Below are 20,453 nucleotides of genomic sequence, written 5' to 3'. Positions count from 1 at the left end.
GTAGGTAATTCCATGTTTATACAAATAGCGATGTAGATATTTGCATATTTATACAGGTGGCTGTGTAGATATTTCCATGGTTATACAGATGGCAGTGTAGATATTTCCATGTTTATAGAGATGGTGGTGTAGATATTTCCATGTTTATAGAGATGACTGTGTAGATATTTCCATGCTTATACAGGTCATGGTGTAGATATTTCCATGTTTATATGGATAGCAGTGTACTTATTTCCATGTTTATGCAGATGGCAGTGTAGATATTTCCATTTTTATTCAGATGGTGGTGTAGATATTTCCATGTTTATACAGATGACAGTGTAGATATGTCCGTGTTTATACTGATGGCAGTGTTGATATTTCCAGGTTAATACAGATGGCGGTGTAGATATTTGCATGTTTATACAGATGTTGGTATAGATAATTCCATCTTTATACAGATGGCAGTGTAGATATTTCCATGTTCATACAGATGGCTGTGTAGATATATCCATGTTTTAAGAAATGACGTTGTAGATATTTCCATGTATATACACGATGGCGGTGTAGATATTTCCATGTTCATAGAGATGGCGCTGAAGATATTTCCATGTTTATGGAGATTGCAGTGTAGATATTTCTATGTTTATACAGATAGAGGGTAGATATTTCCATGTTTATACAGATGGCATTGTAGATATTTCCATGTTTATACAGATAGCGGTGTAGTTATTTCCATGTTTATACAGATAGCAGTGTTGATATTTCCATGTTGATAGGGATAGCGGTGTAGGTATTTCCATGTTTATAGACATAGCGGTGTAGGTATTTCTATGTTTATACAGACAGCGGTGTAGATATTTCCATGTTTATACAGATGGCTGTGTAAATATTCCCTTGTTTATACAGATGGCTGTGTAGATATTTCCATGTTTATAGAAATGGCGGTGTAGATAATTGCATGTATATACAGATTGCGGTGTAGATATTTCCATGTTTATAGAGATGGCGTTGAAGATATTTCCATACTTATAGAGATATCAGTGTAGATATTGCCATGTTCATAGAGATGGCAGTGTAGATATTTCTATGTTTATACAGATAGCGAGGTAGATATTTCCATGTTTACACAGGAAGCGGTGTAGATATTTCCATGTTTATACAGATGGTGGTGCAGATATTTCCATGTTTATACAGATAGCGGTGTAGTTTCTTCCAAGTTTATACAGATGACGGTGTAGATATTTCCATTTTTACGGAGATTGCGGTGTAGATATTGCGATGTTTATACAGATAGCGATGTAGATATTTCCATGTTTATACAGATGGCGCTGTAGTTATTCACGTCTTTATACACATGGCGGTGAACATATTTCCATATATATACAGATAGCGATGTAGATATTTCCATGATTACACATATAGAGGTTTAGATGTTTCCATGTTTATACAGATGGCGGTGCAGATATTTCCATGTTTATACAGATAGCGGTGTAGTTACTTCCATGTTTATAAAGATAGCGGTGTTGATATTTCCATGTTTATAAGGATAGCGGTGTAGATATTTCCATGTTTATACACACAGCGGTGTAGGTGTTTCCATGTCTATGCAGATAGCGGTGTTGATATTTCCACGTTTATACAGATGGCTGTGTAGATATATCCATGTTTATACAGATGGCAGTGTAGATATTTCCTTGTTTATACAGATGGAGGTGTAGATATTTCCATGTTTATACAGATGACTGTGTAGATATTTCCAAGTTTCTACAGATGGCGGTGTAGTTATTTCCATGTTTCTACAGATGGCGGTGTAGATGTTTCCAAGTTAATAGAGATGGTGCTGTACATATTTCCATGTTTATACAGATGGCGGTGTAGATATTTCCATGTTTATAGAGATGGTGGTGTTGGTATTTCCATGTATAGACATGTTGGCGGTGTAGATATTTACATCTTTACAGAGATAGCGGTGTAGATATTTCCATGTTTATACAGATATCAGTGTAGATATTTCCACGTTTAGAGAGATTGCGTTATCGGTATTTCTATGTTTGTAGAGATAGCGGTGTAGCCATTTCCATGTTTATAGAGATAGTGGTGTACATATTTCCATATTTATACAGATAGCGGTGTAGATATTTCCATGTTTATAGAGATAGCGGTGTAGATATTTCCATGTTTATAGAGATAACGGTGTAGAAATTTCCAAGTTTATAGAGAGAGCGGTGTAGATATTTCCATATTTATACAGATAACAATGTAGATATTTCCATGTTCATACAGATAGCGGTGGAGGTATTCCCATGTTTATACAGATATCAATGTAGATATTTTCATGTTTATACAGATAGCGGTGTAGATATTTCCATGTGTATACAAATGGCAGTGTAGATATTTCCATGTTTATACAGATGGAGGTGTGGATATTTCCATGTTTATACAGATCGTGGTGAAGGTATTTCCATGTTTACACAGTTAGCGTTGTATATATTTGCATGTTTATACAGATAGTGTTGTACATATTTCCATGTTTTTACCGATAGTGGTGTAGATGTTTCCATGTTTATACAGAAAGCGGTGGAGATATTTCCATGTTTATACAGATAGCGATGGTGATATTTCCATGTTTATTCAGATAGCGGTGAAGATATTTCCATGTTTACACAGATTTCGGTGTAGGTATTTCCCTGTTTGTACAGGTAGCGGTGTAGGTATATCCATGTTTACACAGATTTCTGTGTAGATATTTCCATGTTTATATAGATAGCGGTGTAGATATTTCCATGCTTATACAGATAGCGGTGTAGATATTTCCATGTTTATACAGATACCGGTGTAGATATTTCCATGTTTATAGAGATGGTGGTGTAGGTATTTCCATGTTTAGAAAGATGACGGTGTAGATATTTCCGTGTTTATACTGATGGCAGTGTTGATATTTCCAGGTTAATACAGATGGCGGTGTAGATATTTGCATGTTTATACAGATGTTGGTATAGATAATTCCATCTTTATACAGATGGCAGTGTAGATATTTTCATGTTCATTCAGATGGCTGTGTAGATATATCCATGTTTTTAGAAATGGCGTTGTAGATATTTCCATGTGTATACAGATGACGGTGTAGATATTTCCATGTTTATGCAGATAGCGGTGTAGATATTTCCATGTTTATACAGACATCGGTGTAGATATTTCTATGTTTGTGGAGATAGCGGAGCAGATATTTCCATGTTTATAAAAATGGTTGTGTAGGTAATTCCATGTTTATAGAAATAGCGGTGTAGTTATTTTCATGTTAATACAGACAGCGGAGTTGTTATTTCCATGTTTATGGTGATAGCGGTGTAGATATTTTCATGTTTATACAGATAGTGGTGTAGGTAATTCCAAGTTTATACAGATAGCGGTGTAGGTATTTGCATGTTGATACACGCGGCTGTGAATATATTTCCATGTTTATACAGATGGCAGTGTAGATATTTCGATGTTTATAGAGATGGTTTTGTAGATATCTCCATGTTTATACAGATGACAGTGTAGACATTTCCATGTTTATAGAGATAGCGGTGTAGATATTTCCTTGTTTATACATATACCGGTGTAGATATTTCCATGTTTACACAGATAGCATTGTAGGTATTTCCATGTTTATACAGATATCGGTGTAGATATTTCCATGTTTACGTAGATAGCGGTGTAGATATTTCCAGCTTTACACAGATAGCGGTGTAGATATTTCCATGTTTATACAGATAGCAGTGTTGATATTTCCATATTTATAGGGAAAGTGGTGTAGTTAATTCAATGTTTATACAGATAGCAGTGTAGATATTTCCCTGTTTCTATAGAGAGCGGTGTAGATATTTCCATGTTTATACATATGGCAGTGTAGATATTTCCATGTTCATACAGATGGCAGTGTAGATAATCCCATGTTTATACAGATGGTGGTGTAGATATTTCCATGTTTATGCAGATTGCATTGTAGGTATTTCCATGTTTATACAGATGGTGGTGTAGATATTTCCATTCATATACAGATCGCAGTGTAGTTATTCGCATGTTTATACAGATGGCGGTGTAGATATTTCCATGTTTATAGAGATAGTGGTGCAGTCATTTCCATTTTTATACAGACAGCGGTGTAGGAATTTGCATATTCATACAAATGGCGGTGTAGATAATTCCATCTTCATACAGACAGCGGTGTAGATATTCCCGTGTTTATACAGATGGTGGTGTAGATATTTCCATGTTTATATAGATAGCGGTGTAGATATTTCCATGTTTATAGAGATGGCAGTGTAGTTATTTGTATGTTTATACAGAGTACGGTGTAGATATTTCCATTTTTATACAGATTGCAGTGTAGATATTTCTATGTTTATACAGATGGCGTTGTAGATATTTCCATGTTTCTACAGATGGCGGTGATGGTATTTCCATGTTGATAGAGATGGCGGTGTAGATATTTCCAAGTTTATACAGATTGCGTTGTAGAGATTTCCATGATTACACAGATAGCGGTGTAGATATTTCCATGTTTATACAGGTAGCATTGTAGATATTTCCATGTTTATACAGATAGTTGTGTAGTTATTTCCATGTTTATACAGATAGCGGAGTTGATATTTCCCTGTTCATAGAGATAGCGGTGTAGCTTTTTCCATGTTTATACATATAGCTTTGTAAGTATTTCCATGTTTATACTGATAGCAGTGTAGATATTTTCATGTTGATGCAGATGGTTGTGAAGATATATCCATGTTTACACAGATGGCCGTTGTAGATATTTCCATGTTTGTACAGATTGAGGTGTAGATATTTCCATGTTTATACAGATGACTGTGTAGGTATTTCCATGTTTATACAGATGGCGGTGTAGATATTTCCATGTTTATATAGATTGCGGTGTAGATATTTCCATGTTAATAGAGATAGCGGTGTAGATACTTCCATGTTTTACATATGCCGGTGTAGATATTTCCATGTGTACACAGACATTGTTGTAGATATTTCCATGTTAATACAGATAGCCTTGTAGATATTTCCAAGTTAACATAGATAGCATTGTAGATACTTCCATCTTTACAAAGATAGCGGTGTAGATATTTCCAAGTTTATACAGATAGCTGTGTAGGTATTTCCATGTTTATTCAGATAGCGGTGTAGTTATTTCCATGTTTATACAGATAGCGGTGTTGCTATTTCTATTTTTATACGGATAGTGGTGTTGGTAATTCCATGTTTATATAGATGGCAGTGTATATATTTCCATGTTTATACAGATTGCAGTGTAGATATTTCCAAGTTTATACAGATGGTGGTGTATTTATTTCCATTCATATACAGATGGCAGTGTAGATATTTCCATGTTTATACAGATGGCGTTGTAGATATTTCCATGTTTATAGAGATAGCGGTGCAGTTATTTCCATGTTTATACAGATAGCGGTGTAGGAATTTGCATGTTTATACAAATGGTGGTGTAGATAATTCCATCTTTATACAGATAGCAGTGTAGATATTTCCATGTTTGTACAGATGGCGGTGTAGATATTTCCATGTTTATATAGATGGCGGTGTAGATATTTCCATGTTTATAGAGATGGCAGTGTAGTTATTTCTATGTTTATACAGATGACAGTGTGGATATTTCCACGTTTATACAGATTGCAGTGTAGATATTTCCATGATTACACAGACAGCGGTGCAAATATTTCCATGTTTATACAGATGGCGGTGTAGGTATTTCCATGTTTATAGAAATACCGGTGTAGTTATTTTAATGTTTATACAGATGGCGGTGTTGATATTTCCATGTTTATGGTGATAGCGGTGTAGATATTTTCATGTTCATACATATAGTGGTGTAGTTAATTCCAAGATTATACTGATAGCCGTGTAGGTATTTGCAGGTTGATACAGGTGGCTGTGTAGATATTTCCATGTTTATACAGATAGCGGTGTAGGTATTTGCATGTTGATACAGGTGGCTGTGTAGATATTTCCATGTTTATACAGATGGCAGTGTAGATATTTCCATGTTTATAGAGATGGTGGTGTAGATATTTCCAAGTTAATACAATTGACTGTGTAGATATTTCCATGTTTATGCAGATGGCGGTGTAGACATTTCCATATTTATACAGATGGCCGTGTAGATATTTCCATGTTTATACAGATAGTGATGCAGATATTTCCATGTTTATACAGACGACGGTGTAGATATTTCGATTTTTATAGATATTGCGATGTAGATAATTCCATGTTTATACAGATAGCGGTGTTGATATTTCCATGTTTATACAGATGGCGCTGTAGTTATTTTCTTCTTTATACAGATGGCGGTGAACTTATTTCCATGCTTATACAGATGGCCGTGTAGATATATCCATGTTTATACAGATGGCGTTGTAGATATTTCCATGTTTATACAGTTGGCGGTGTAGATATTAACATGTTTATGGAGATGGCGGTGTAGATATTTCCATGTTTATACAGATGGCTGTGTAGATATTTCCATGTTTATAGAGATGGCGGTGTAGACCTTTCCATGTTTATACAGATGGCGGTGTAGATATTTCCATGTTTATAGAGATGGCGGTGTAGATATTTCTATGTTTATACAGATAGCGGTGTCGATATTTCCATGTTTATAGGGATAACGGTGTAGATTTTTCCATGTTTACACAGATAGCAGTGTAGGTATTTCCTTGTTTGTACGGATAGCGGTGTAGATATTTCCATGTTTATAGAGATGGCAGTGTAGTATTTCTATGTTTATACAGAGGGCGGTGTAGATATTTCCATGTTTATACAGATAGTGATGTAGATATTTCCACGTTCATACAGATGACGGTGTAGATATTTCCATTTTTATAGAGATTGCGGTGTAGATACGTCAATGTTTTTACAGATGGCGTTGTAGATATTTCCATGTTTCTACAGATGGCGGTGTAGGTATTTCCATGTTTATAGAGATGGCGGTGTAGATATTTCCATGTTTATTCAGATTGCGGTGTAGAGATTTCCATGATTACACAGATAGCGGTTTAGATATTTCCATGTTTATACAGGTAGCATTGTAGATATTTCCATGTTTATACAGATAGTGGTGTAGTTATTTCCATGTTTATACAGATAGTGGAGTTGATATTTCCCTGTTTAGAGGCATAGCGGTGTAGATTTTTCCATGTTTATACAGATAGGGTTGTAGATATTTTTCTTGTTTATACTGATAGCTGTGTAGATATTTTCATGTTTATACAGATGGCTATGAAGATATATCCATGTTTACACAGATGGCCGTGTAGATATTTCCATGTTTATACAGACTGAGGTGTGGACATTTCCATGTTTATACAGATGGCGGTGTAGGTGTTTCCATGTTTACAGAAATACCGGTGTAGTTATTTTCATGTTTATGCAGATGGCGGTGTTGAGATTTCCATGTTTATGGTGATAGCGGTGTAGACATTTTCATGTTCATACATACAGTGGTGTAGTTAATTCCAAGATTATACTGATAGCGGTGTAGGTATTTGCATGTTGATACAGGTGGCTGTGTAGATATTTCCATGTTTATACAGATAGCGGTGTAGGTATTTGCATGTTGATACAGGTCGCTGTGTAGATATTTCCATGTTTATACAGATGGCGTTGTAGATATTTCCATGTTTATACAGTTGGCGGTGTAGATATTAACATGTTTATAGAGATGGTGGTGTAGATATTTCCATGTTTATACAGATGGCTGTGTAGATATTTCCATGTTTATAGAGATGGCGGTGTAGATATTTCCATGTTTATACAGATGGCGGTGTAGATATTTCCATGTTTATACAGATGGCGGTGTAGATATTTCTATGTTTATACAGATAGCGGTGTCAATATTTCCATGTTTATAGGGATAGCGGTGTAGATTTTTCCATGTTTACACAGATAGCAGTTTAGGTATTTCCATGTTTGTACGGATAGCGGTGAAGATATTTCCATGTTTATAGAGATGGCAGTGTAGTTATTTCTATGTTTATACAGTGGGCGGTGTAGATATTTCCATGTTGATACAGATAGTGATGTAGATATTTCCACGTTCATACAGAGGACGGTGTAGATATTTCCATTTTTATAGAGATTGCGGTGTAGATATTTCAATGTTTATACAGATGGCGTTGTAGATATTTCCATGTTTCTACAGATGGCGGTGTAGGTATTTCCATGTTTATAGAGATTGCGGTGTATATATTTCCATGTTTATACAGATTGCGGTGTAGAGATTTCCATGATTACACAGATAGCGGTGTAGAGATTTCCATGTTTATACAGGTAGCATTGTAGATATTTCCCTGTTTATACCGATAGTGGTGTAGTTATTTCCATGTTTATACAGATAGTGGAGTTGATATTTCCCTGTTTAGAGGGATAGCGGTGTAGATTTTTCCATGTTTATACAGATAGGGTTGTAGATATTTTTCTTGTTTATACTGATAGCTGTGTAGATATTTTCATGTTTATACAGATGGCTGTGAAGATATATCCATGTTTACACAGATGGCCGTGTAGATATTTCCATGTTTATACAGACTGAGGTGTAGATGTTTCCATGTTTATACAGATGACTGTGTAGATATTTCAATGTTTATAAAGATGGCGGTGTAGATATTTCCATGTTTATACAGATGGCGGTATAGATATTTCCATGTTTATAGAGATGGCGGTGTAGATATTTTCATGTTTATACAGATGGCGGTGTAGATATTTCCATGTTTATAGAGATTGCGGTGTAGATATTTCCATGTTTATACAGATGGCGATGTAGATATTTCCATGTTTATACTGACAGTGATGTAGATATTTCCTTGTTTATACAGATGACGGTGTCGATACTTCCATTTTTATGGAGATTGCGGTGTGGATATTTCCATGTTTATACAGATCGTGGTGTAGATATTTCCATGTTTATACTGATTTCGCTGTAGTTATTTCCATCTTTATACAGATGGCGGTAAACATATTTCCATATTTATACAGATGTCGGTGTAGATATTTCCATGTTTATACAGATAGCGGTGTAGTTATTGCCATGTTTATACAGATAGCGTTGTTGATATTTACATGTTGTAGGGATAGCGGTGTAGATATTTCCATGTTTATAGACATAGCGTTGTAGGTATTTCCATGTTTATACTGATAGCGGTGTAGATATTTCCATGGATATACAGATGGCTGCGTAAATATTTCCATTTTTATACAGATGGCGGTGTAGATATTACCATGTTTATAGAGATGTCGGAGTAGATATTTCCATGTTTATTCAGATGGCGGTGATGATATTTCCATGTTTATACAGAGAGCGGTGTGGCTATTTCCATGTTTATACAGATGGCAGTGTAGATATTTCCATGTTTATACAGATAGATATCGGTGTAGATATTTCCATGTTTCGACAGAAAGCGGTGTATATATTTCCATGTTTATACAGATAGCGGTGTAGTTATTTCCATGTTTATACAGATAGAGGTGTTGATATTTCCATGTTAATAGGGATAGCGGTGTAGATTTTTCCATGTTTATACAGATAGCGTTGTAGGTATTTCCATGTTTATACACATAGAGGTGTAGATATTTCCATGTTTATACAGATGGCTGTGTAGATATATCCATGTTTATACAGATGGCCGTGTAGATATTTCCATGTTTATACAGATTGAGGTGTAGATATTTCCATGTTTATATAGACGACTCTGTAGATATTTCCATGTTTATACAGATGGCGGTGTAGGTATTTCCATGTTTATACAGATGGTGGTGTAGTTATTTCCATGTTTATAGAGACGGCGGTGTAGATATTTCCATGTTTATACAGATGACAGTGTAGCTATTTCCATGTTTATACAGACGGTGGTTTAGATATTTCCATCTTTATACAGATGGCGGTGTAGATACTTCCATGTTTATACAAAAGGCGGTGTAGATATTTCTATGTTTATACATATGGCTGTATAGATATTTCCATGTTTATTGAGATGGCGGTGTAGACATTTCCATGTTTATGCAGATGGCGGCGTAGATATGTCCATGGTTATACAGATAGATATCGGTGTAGATATTTCCATGTTTATACAGATGACTGTGTATATATTTCCTTCTTTTTACAGATGGCGGTGTAGATATTTCCATGTTTATACAGATAGCGGTGTGGCTATTTCCATGTTTATACAGATAGCGATGTAGATATTTCCATGTTTATAGAGATGGCTGTGTAGATATTTCCATGTTTATGCAGACGGCAGTGTAGATGTGTCCATATTTATGCAGATAGTGGTGGAGATATTTCCATGTTTATACCGATGATTGTGTAGGTATTTCCATGTTTATACACATGGCGGTGTAAGTATTTCCATGTTTATAGAGATAGCCATGTAGATATTTCCGTGTTTATACAGATAGTGGTGTAGACATTTTCATGTTCAAAGAGATAGCGGTGTTGATATTTCCATGTGTATACAGATAGCGGTGTAGATATTTCCATGTTTATACAGACAGCGGTGTAGGTATTTCCATGTTTATAGGGATTGCCGTGTAGATATTTCCATGTTTATACAGATGGCGGTGTAGGTATTTCCATGTACATGCAGATAGCGGTGTAGGTATTTTCATGTTTATAGAGATTGCCGTGTTGATGTTTCCATGTTTATACAGATGGATGTGTAGATATTTCCATGTTTATACTGATGACTGTGTAGATATTTCCATATTTTTACAGATGGCGGTGTAGTTATTTCCATGTTTATACAGATAGCGGTCTGGCTATTTCCATGTTTATACATATAGCGGTGTAGATATTTCCATGTTTATAGAGATGGCTGTGTAGATATTCCCATGTTTATTCAGATAGCGGTGTAGATATTTCCATGTTTATAGAGATAGCGGTGGAGATATTTCCATGTTTATACAGATAGGGATGTAGATATTTCCATGTTTATACAGATAGCAGTGCAGGTATTTCCATGTTTATACAGATAGCGGTGTAGATATTTCCATCTTTGTACAGATTGCGGTGCAGGTATTTCCATCTTTACACAGATTTAGGTGTAGATATTTCCATCTTTGCACAGATTGCGGTGTAGATATTTCCATCTTTACACAGATAGCGGTGTAGATATTTCCATCTTTATACAGATAGCGGTGTAGATATTTCCATATTTATGCCGATAGCGGTGTAGATATTTCCTTGTTTATACAGATAGCAGTGTAGATATTTCCATGTTTATACAGATAGCGGTGTTGATATTTCCACGTTTGTAGAGATAGCGGTGTATATACTTCCACGTTTATACACATACCAGTGTAGATATTTCCACGTTTATACAGATAGCGGTGTAGACATTTCCACGTTTGTAGACATAGCGATGTAGATATTTCCACGTCTATACAGATAGCGGTGTAGATATTTTCATGTTAATACAGATAGCGGTGCAGATATTTCCAGGTTAATAGAGACTGCGGTGTAGTTATTTCCATGTTTATACAGATAGCTGTGTAGATATTTCCATGTTTATACAGATAGCGGTTTAGATATTTCCATGTTTGTACAGTCAGTGGTGAAGATATTTCGATGTTTAAACAGATATCCGTGTAGATATTTCCATGTTTATACAGACAACGGTGTAGATATTTTCATGCTTTACAGATAGCGGTGTCAATCTTTCCGTGTTTACAGAGATAGTGACCTAGATATTTCCATGTTTATAGAGATAGCTTTGTAAATATTTCCATGTTTATAGAGATAGCGGTGTATGTATTTCCATGTTTATAGATATAGTGGTATAGATATTTCCATGTTTATAGAGATTGCGTTGTAGATATTTCCATCTTTATAGAGATAGCGGCGTAGATATTTCCATGTTTATAGAGATAGCGGTGTAGGTATTTCCATGTTTATAGAAATAGCGGTGTAGATATTTCCACGTTTACAAAGATAGCGCTGTAGATATTTCCACATTTATGCAGGTTGCGGTGTATGTATTTCTATGCTTATAGAGATAGTGATGTAGATATTTCCACGTTTATACAGATAGCGGTGTAGGTATTTCCAAGTTTAGATAGCGGTATAGATATTTCCACCTTTATACAGATTGTGCTGTAGATATTTCCACGTTTATAGAGATAGCGGTGTGGATATTTCCATGTTTATTCATATAGTGTAGATATTTCCACATATATACTTATAGCGGTGTAGATATTTCCAGGTTTATAGAGATAGCGGTGTAGATGTTCCCATGTTTATAGACATAGCGGTGTAGATATTTCCATGTTTATAGAGATAGCGATGTAGATATTTCCACGTTTATAGAGATAGCAGTGTAGATATTTCCTTGTTTCTAGAGGCAGCGTTGTAGATATTTCCACGTTTATAGAGATAGCGGCATAGATATTTCCATGTTTATAGAGACAGTGATGTAGATATTTGCATGTTTATAGAGATACCGTTTTAGATATTTCCATGTTTATAGAGACACGGGTGTAGATATTTCCATGTTTATACAGATAGAGGTGTAGATATTTCCATGTTTATAGAGACAGCTGTGTAGATATTTCCATATTTATACAGATAGCGGTGTCGATATTTCCTTGCCTATGGAGACAGCGGTGTAGATATTTCCATCTCTATACAGATAGCGGTGTAGATATTTCCATGTTTATAGAGATAGCGGTGTAGATATTTCCATGTTTATAGAGATAGCTGTTTACATATTTCCATGTTTTTACAAATAGCGGTGTAAATATGTCCATGTTTATAGAGATTGCGGTGTAGATATTTCCATGTTTATAGATCCGGCGGTGTAAATATTTCCATGTTTATACAGATAGCGTTGTAATTGTTTACACATTTACAGAGATAGCGGTGTAGATATTTCCACGTTTATACAGAAAACGGTTTAGATATTTCCACGTTTTCAGAGATTTTATGAAAATTTATTTTATGAAGACGAAACAAGTAATTGGGGTACCTACCTTATGTCATTTTTTACATTGAGAGTGTTAAAAATACCCCTCCCCTAACCAAAACCCTGACGAATAGATCCAGGGAAGGCCATGCAAAAAATGATTCTTGGGCTTGTATGCCTGATAACAAAAACTTATCACAGAAGACTGCAAAAAACACAATCTTGCACAAAGCCCATTGCAACTTTCCACACAACAATGCTTCTGAAGGATATTTGCCCAACAACTGCCTGTCCAACCTGGGCCTGGCATCACCTTTGTTATTGATCTTTGTAGCCAAGGATAATCATTTCCAAATGATCATATAATCTTCCTCATTTTTTCTTTTGTCTTCCTTTACCTCCGTGAATATGCATATAGTTTACTCTGGCTTGCCTGTTTCTATTGCAAGGCTCTGTTTCCAAACGAATATCTTTTTCTTGTGGAGAGCCCATCTCTGTTTTTTATTTAGGTTGATAAGAGAAATGTCAACATTTGAGAGCTCAGGTAAAAGGCCTTAGTCTACAGTGACACTTTTTTGCACCCTTAGATGCTTACTTCCACTGCAACTTGCAGGTGGGCCTTGAAAAGTTCTTGGAATAAGTTTGAGCTTTGGTCTTCTCCGATTCATTTAGCATAGATTCTCAAAATGTGGTCCCTGGACCCACAGCATCAGCATCACCTGGAGATTGTTAGAAATGCAAACCATCGGGCCTCATTCCAGACCCTCAGCTGGAAACTCTAGGGGCATGGCCACACCCTCTGTAGCTGAACAAGCCATCCAGGTGGTTTTGATGCAGCTAAAGTTCTGGAACAACTAATTTAGCCCCATTTGGGAAACTTGGCTCTACAGGCCTCCCTAGCTGGTAAGCTGCTATCATTGTTTGTTTGTTTGTTTGTTTTTTTGTTTTGATACAGGGTCTTGCTCTGTTGAGCAGACCGTGACCTCCTGGGTACAAGCGAGGACTCAGCCTCCTGAGTAGCAGGGACTACAGGTATGTGCCACCACCATGCCCAACTACCTTTTGTAGTTTTTTCTTTTTGTAGGGATGGGGTTTTAGCCCAGGCTAGTCTCAAACTCCTGGACTCAAGCAATCTGCCCACTTTGGCCTCACGAAGTGCTGGGATTATAGGCATGAGCCACCACTCCTGGCCCAAAGTTCATATTTTAACTACTAACCTAAATTATTTTAAAAACAAAAGTCTCCTTGGACTCAAACCATGTCAGAGTGACATGATCATGTGCCTGTTTTGTGCAGGGTGAGGTGAGATTATTATCTAGGAAATAGCTGAAATGTCCTGAGGGTGACAAAGAGGAGCTGTGTTTTCAGCCAAATATCAGAACCAGGGCCACTGCCTGCCGCCGAACCCCAGCGGGCACCCCTACTTTGTGTTTATCTGTGGTGGCTATGCTTGCCCACCTGGGTGGGAACCCCGAGAATGACTCCAGACTTTTCCAGGGACTGCATGCCAGGGTATTTTTACAATTTGTGTGTAGACTTTGTTCAGGTGGAAAAGTTATTTTATGAAGACGAAACAAGCAATTGGGGTACCTACCTTATGGCATTTTTTACATTGAGAGTGTTAAAAATACCCCTCCCCTAACCAAAACCCTGACAAATAGAGCCAGGGAAAGCCATGCAAAAAAGGATTCTTGGGCTTGCATGCCTGATAACAAAAACTTATCACAGAAGACTGCAAAAATCACAATCTTGCACAAAGCCCATTGCAACTTTGCACACAACAATGCTTCTGAAGGATATTTGCCCAACAACTGCCTGTCCAACTTGGGCCTGGCATCACCTTTGTTAGTGATCTTTGTAGCCAAGGATAATCATCTCCAAATGATCATATAATCTTCCTCATTTTTTCTTTTGTCTTCCTTTACCTCCGTGAATATGCATATAGTTTACTCTGGCTTGCCTATTTCTATTACAAGGCTCTGTTTCCAAACGAATATCTTTTTCTTGTGGAGAGCCTCTCTCTGTTTGTTATTTAGGTTGATAAGAGAAATGTGAACATTTGAGAGCTCAGGTAAAAGGCCTTAGTCTACAGTGAAACTTTTTTGCACCCTTAGATGCTTACTTCCACTACAACTTGCAGGTGGGCCTTGAAAAGTTCTTGGAATAAGTTTGAGCTTTGGTCTTCTCTGATTCATTTAGCATAGATTCTCAAAATGTGGTCCCAGGACCCACAGCATCTGCATCACCTGGAGATTGTTAGAAATGCAAATCATCGGGCTTCATTCCAGACCCTCAGCTGGAAACTCTAGGGGCATGGCCAGACCCTCTGTAGCTGAACAAGCCATCCAGGTGGTTTTGATGCAGCTAAAGTTCTGGAACAATTAATGTAGCCCCATTTGGAAAACTTGGCTCTACAGGCTTCCCTAGCTGGTAAGCTGCTAGCATTTTTTGTTTGCTTGTTTGTTTGTTTTGACACAGGGTCTTGCTCTGTTGACCAGACCGTGACCTCCTGGGTTCACGAGGACTCAGCTCCTGAGTAGCCGGGACTACAGGTATGTGCCACCACCATGCCCAACTACTTTTTGTATTTTTTTTTTTTTGTATGGATGGGGTTTTAGCCCAGGCTAATCTCAAACTCCTGGACTCAAGCAATCTGCCCACTTTGGCCTCACGAAGTCCTGGGATTATAGGCATGAGCCACTGTGCCCGGCCCTGCCAGCTTTGTATAAGCTGAGGAGTTTTTAAAAATACCTAGACTCAGGGCAAACCCCAGACACTTAAGTCAGATTCTCTGGGAGGGGAAGCCCAGGCACTGGTGTTTTTAAAGTCTCTACAGATGGTTCTAATGTGCTGCTAAGTTAGAGAACCGCTGATCTAGACCAGGCCTTTTCAAACTTAATGTGCACGTGAATTACCTGGACCTTGTTAAAATGCAGATTCAGTCTGCATAGGCCTGGGGTGGAGCCTGAGCTTCTGCATTTTTAACAAGTCTCTAGAGGATGCTGCTGCATCTGGGCTGCTAACTACACTTGGAGATAGGAGGTTCTGGAGAGCAGAGGAAAGAGCATGAACCATAACCTAGGGGCTGGTAGTCCTGACTTCCGAGCCAAGGTTTGCCTTTATGTGACTGGCAACTTGCTTGGACTCCTACCTCAATTCTTTGGGCCCAAGGTTTGTCCTGCCTCAGAAGGATGTCAAGAAAATTGAGTGAGTAATGCAGAATTGTTTCTTAAAGTGTGTGCAGATGCTCCATGAATTTAGAGAGTATGTGGATGCACATTAGTAAATTTTAATAGTTGTGACCATGTTGTTATGAGTACTTAGAACAAGTAATAATGGCTTTTGATGTATAGTAGTAAGAAAGCTTCCTTTTAAAAGGCATGTATTTAAGTTTCAAAAGTGGGGCTATTTAAAAATATATGAAATAAATAATAGTAGAGGTAATTGACAGAGCAAAATTAGGAAGGCAGGATGAGAATGACTCAAGTTTGGGAAATGCTGAGAAAGCAGATGCCCAAGGGCTATGAAAACTTAAAAAAATAGGTAGCACTTGATTTTGATTGGCTGAATGAGATGATGTGTTTGATCATTTATGGGGTTGGCATTTGGCAACATGCACTGGGTGGCTGGGATCACTGTTTATTAAAAAATATTTGAGTCTCTACTTTGCACTAGATACTCTTTTAGTCTCTTGGAAAAGGGATTGGGGGGCAGGCAGGATAAAAACAAATCATTTATGCCCACAAGAAAATTGCAGGAAGATAAAAGTCATGAAATAAACTCTATGCTTCTAATTTAATTTTTTTTATAGATTATGAGAAAAAAGTTTGGCTCACTATCAGCTAGGAAAGCTGTCTTAGCACAACCATTCATTCTTGCACAAATCAAAATCAAGACGAGCCAGATTTAATTTAATATTTTTTCACAGATTATGAGAAAAAAGTTCTAATTTAAATTTTTTTATAGATTATGAGAGAAAAGTTTCGCTCTCTATCAGCTAGGAAAGCTGTCTTAGCACAACCATTCATTCTTGCACAAATCAAAATCAAGATGAGCCAGAAGGCTCCATTCTGACAGCTTCTAATGGAGAAGCTACATTTACTGGACATGGGGAAAGTTGCTGGGCTCTAAGGACTGTGCTCATTTCTTGAACTAGATAAATGGTCTTGGTGTAGCATAATACCAAAACTTCTTGTCGCAGCCCGTAAGGACAGATCTCAGTCAGCCTGAAAAGGAAGTCAGTGACTCCGACTCAACACAGGAATGTTCTGTGATTCCTAAAGAAGGATGTAGGAGTGTGGCACAATACAACCACAGTCTGTGGCCCTGTGCCTCTGCCTTGACATGAGTGGGATTTCCCAGCTGGTCATTTTCTTCTTATCTAAGACATTGGGAACAAATTACTTGACCTCCTCTGGGCTTCAGTACTCCCACTCATCAAATTAGAGGACTGGGCAGTCGCTAGGCTCTCTTTAGGCATCATACTTTAGTTTCTGTGATTTTAAATTTGAGAAGGGGTGTCTAAGGGAGAATACATAGGGGAGGGGGAAAGGCTTATTAAAAGTGTAGTTAGACACTGAATGTTTAAGAATTGCATTTTGTAATAATACCTTTACCTAATCAGGACTGACAATCTTACCTGATGACAGCACCTGGAGGAATGGCTGCATTCAAAAATAAAAATGAAATAAAACAAGACCTTATTTGAACTTAGCAATAATGCTGATTCCTCTTTTTGATTTGAGGAGGTTATAGCTGTTGTAAATGCTTGAATTGGGTCTGCCCAGGCAAAACGGAGTCAAGAGTCCATGTCGGATGAATTTTAACAATGTAGACAATAGAAAGGGTTGCTTAAACTGCCCCTCTTTTACCAAAACACATTTACAAATGAAAGAACAACACTTCCATTTTTTAAAAACATTTTTTGAGGTGAAGTCTTCCTTTGTCACCCAGAGTGGAGTGCAGTGGTGCGATCTTGGCTCACTGCAAACTTTGCCTCCCGGGTTCAAGTGATTCTCCTGCCTCATCCTCCCAAGTAGCTGGGACTACAGGCGCCCACCACCATTCCTAGCTAATTTTTGTATTTTTAGTAGAGACAGGGTTTCACCATGTTGGCCAGGCTGGTCTCGAACTCCTGACCCCAGGTGATCCGCCGACCTCGGCCTCTGAATGTGCTGGGATTACAGGCGTGAGCCAACACGCGTGGCCAAAAAATTTCCATTTTTAATTGCAGGGTCTGGGGAATTAAAATGCATCCGTAATTTCTTGCATCTCTCCGCTCGGGCTTGCATGAATGCAGAGGGATGGGGAGGACTTCTTGAGGCAAGCATCCCCCTCTTGTCGCCTGCCATCTGGAGAGAGAGGACTGTGATTTATCTCACTTTAATCAGGAAGGACCCGCGTAGTGGATGGAGAGGGCTGAGGGCTTTGTTGCTCCATGTGGGAAAGAAACGGACAGAGTGAATTTGTGTATGATCCCTAAGGAGAAAGCGTCTTTGTGCTCTATTTCTTTTTGACCTGGAGCCCCTGAAAGCAAGCTAGTTACAAGTTGAAATAGGCCGTTTCTAAAGTGTGATTTTGTTTGTGTATGAGCCTTGATTACAAAGGGGAAAAAAACCCGCTTAATTTACATACACCACATGTAGTGCAGGATCCCCTGGGCTGTCTTTTCAGGTATCAGGAAACTTTGATGAAAGTCGCTTGTCTCATCTAGGAGTCATTTCATATTGTTTAGCAGAGCCTGGTATTAACATTTCCTTCCAACTGTTTACTGGAATCTGTGTGTTCCCTTCAAGTGATGCATACTAGGTGCACAGGCTTCCTGCCACTTTCATCCTAATCTTTCCGTGCAGACAGGAGCAGAGGGGAGAGCGCTGAGCCAGGCCCCAGCTTGCTTTTCTTTCCTGACACAGCCCGGCTCCGCTGCACTTCTCAGCTCTTGCTCTAGGTGGTGCTGTTTGACCATTTTCTTCATGTGACCCTCCACTCGGTAATATAAATTCATTCGGAGGATGACCTGATATCAAAAAAAATTCCTTTTGATTAGTAGAATCAACTTGTTTCTTCACACGATATTCTTCCCACTGAGACACATGGAGACAATTCTGACTCCAGGTTTGCAACCTTGAGATTTCTCTCAGATGCAATAAAAAAAACAAAAAAAGCATTTTGAGTGGCACAGTGATGCCTAGTGCATGATCATGTTTGTCTGCTCAAACATTAAAGGGAAACTTGTGGGTTTGAGGATGCCCAGCAGCACGGCAGCTGCCAATGTAAATGAGCCGTATAGAGAGAGAGGGGGCGGGAGGGGACTACAAACTTCAGAATATGAGCTGATCGTTTATAAGTTAAAAAAAAAAAAAAAGTCAAAAGGGAGCCCAGGATGGTGCAAGAAAGAGGAGAAAGGAAGATTTTCCTTGCAGCTAATCAGGAGAGTTCATAAGGGCTGATTACATGAGTGGAAGCCTTAAGTTCTTTTTTTTAAAAAATGTGAAAGTTTGCATGTATGTATGTATGTATGTATGTATAGCTTCGTGTATTACCATTATTATTGCAATCAGCAAATGGATTTACTTCCTTTATCTCATGGGCTCCTTCCCACTCACTTCTGGCAGCACATTTTCCTTTCTCCTTCATCCCAGAACACCAAAGAACAGATGCGCTTCCTAACCCTGGCTCCAGGGGACTTTATACAATGTAAACAGTGCACCTCTAACGTGGTTCACCGCTTAGAGAACGTGTGTCCCATTTTAAAAGTGTGACTCCTTTATATTTTGCAATGCTTATTTTAATAAGAGACATTGGACTTGTGACTTATTTTTCATGGAGGAGTGAGCTTAGTGGTTGAAAGTAATCGATAAACTTGTTTTTCCTCTGATGCCATCAGCCAAGATCCTATGGCAATAGTAAGAGGATGACACTGGGCTGGCACCCCCTCCATAACATATTTGGACCATGTTTTTCCCCCAGAATGCACATGCAATAGCTTTGGTTTGGTAAGAGAGAGATGGTGTACTTGGTTTCCTTCTGTCACACTTTTGGTGAAATGAATTAGACTTTTAAATCAGGAAATTCAGCGAGATGAGTTAGATTTTTACACAAGAGCAGTGGAGGACTTCCAGCTGGTTGGTGGAATGATACGGAAATATCTTGCTAAATCAGGGTCTGGTGGAATGCTGCTCCCCTGGCAGGCTCCTCTTCACAGGGAGCAATCTGTGGGTTGCTTATAGAACAGAGCGAGCAGGAGGCATAGCATGGTCATGCTCATGGGAAGACCCGGTGTTCAGATGTTTGTCATTAGGAACTGGGTGTGGGCTTTTTCAAGTTAAACTGAAGCAGCAGTTCTATTAGGAAGAGCCTTCCAGATCAGCATCTTCTGTTTCTGGATACTCTCCCTTTGAAAAGCCAGATTTCAGCAAAAAGCTTTGCTAATGGTGAAATTGCACAACTGAAACCCTATGGGAGCAATGGGAAAGATGGAGAAAGAGGTGGTTATATCATGTACTTCAACAGTTT

At 38.0% G+C, this 20,453-nt stretch overlaps 1 long non-coding RNA gene across 1 annotated transcript in view; it reads left to right on the top strand.

Moving 5' to 3' along the window:
- LOC134728864 (uncharacterized) overlaps positions 1-16,111 on the top strand; it is a 144,165-nt gene extending 128,054 nt beyond the window's left edge. Inside the window, exons 2-3 of the long non-coding RNA XR_010109735.1 lie at positions 13,894-13,970; positions 15,417-16,111. This is a non-coding gene — a long non-coding RNA (uncharacterized LOC134728864). The remainder of the gene's footprint in view (positions 1-13,893; positions 13,971-15,416) is intronic.
- Positions 16,112-20,453: the final 4,342 nt, after the last annotated feature.

This window comes from Pan paniscus, chromosome 14 (assembly GCF_029289425.2).
Source record: "Pan paniscus chromosome 14, NHGRI_mPanPan1-v2.0_pri, whole genome shotgun sequence".
NCBI lineage: Eukaryota > Metazoa > Chordata > Mammalia > Primates > Hominidae > Pan > Pan paniscus.
Note: the sequence above shows the minus strand (reverse complement) of the source record. Positions and strands in the feature narration are given on the sequence as shown.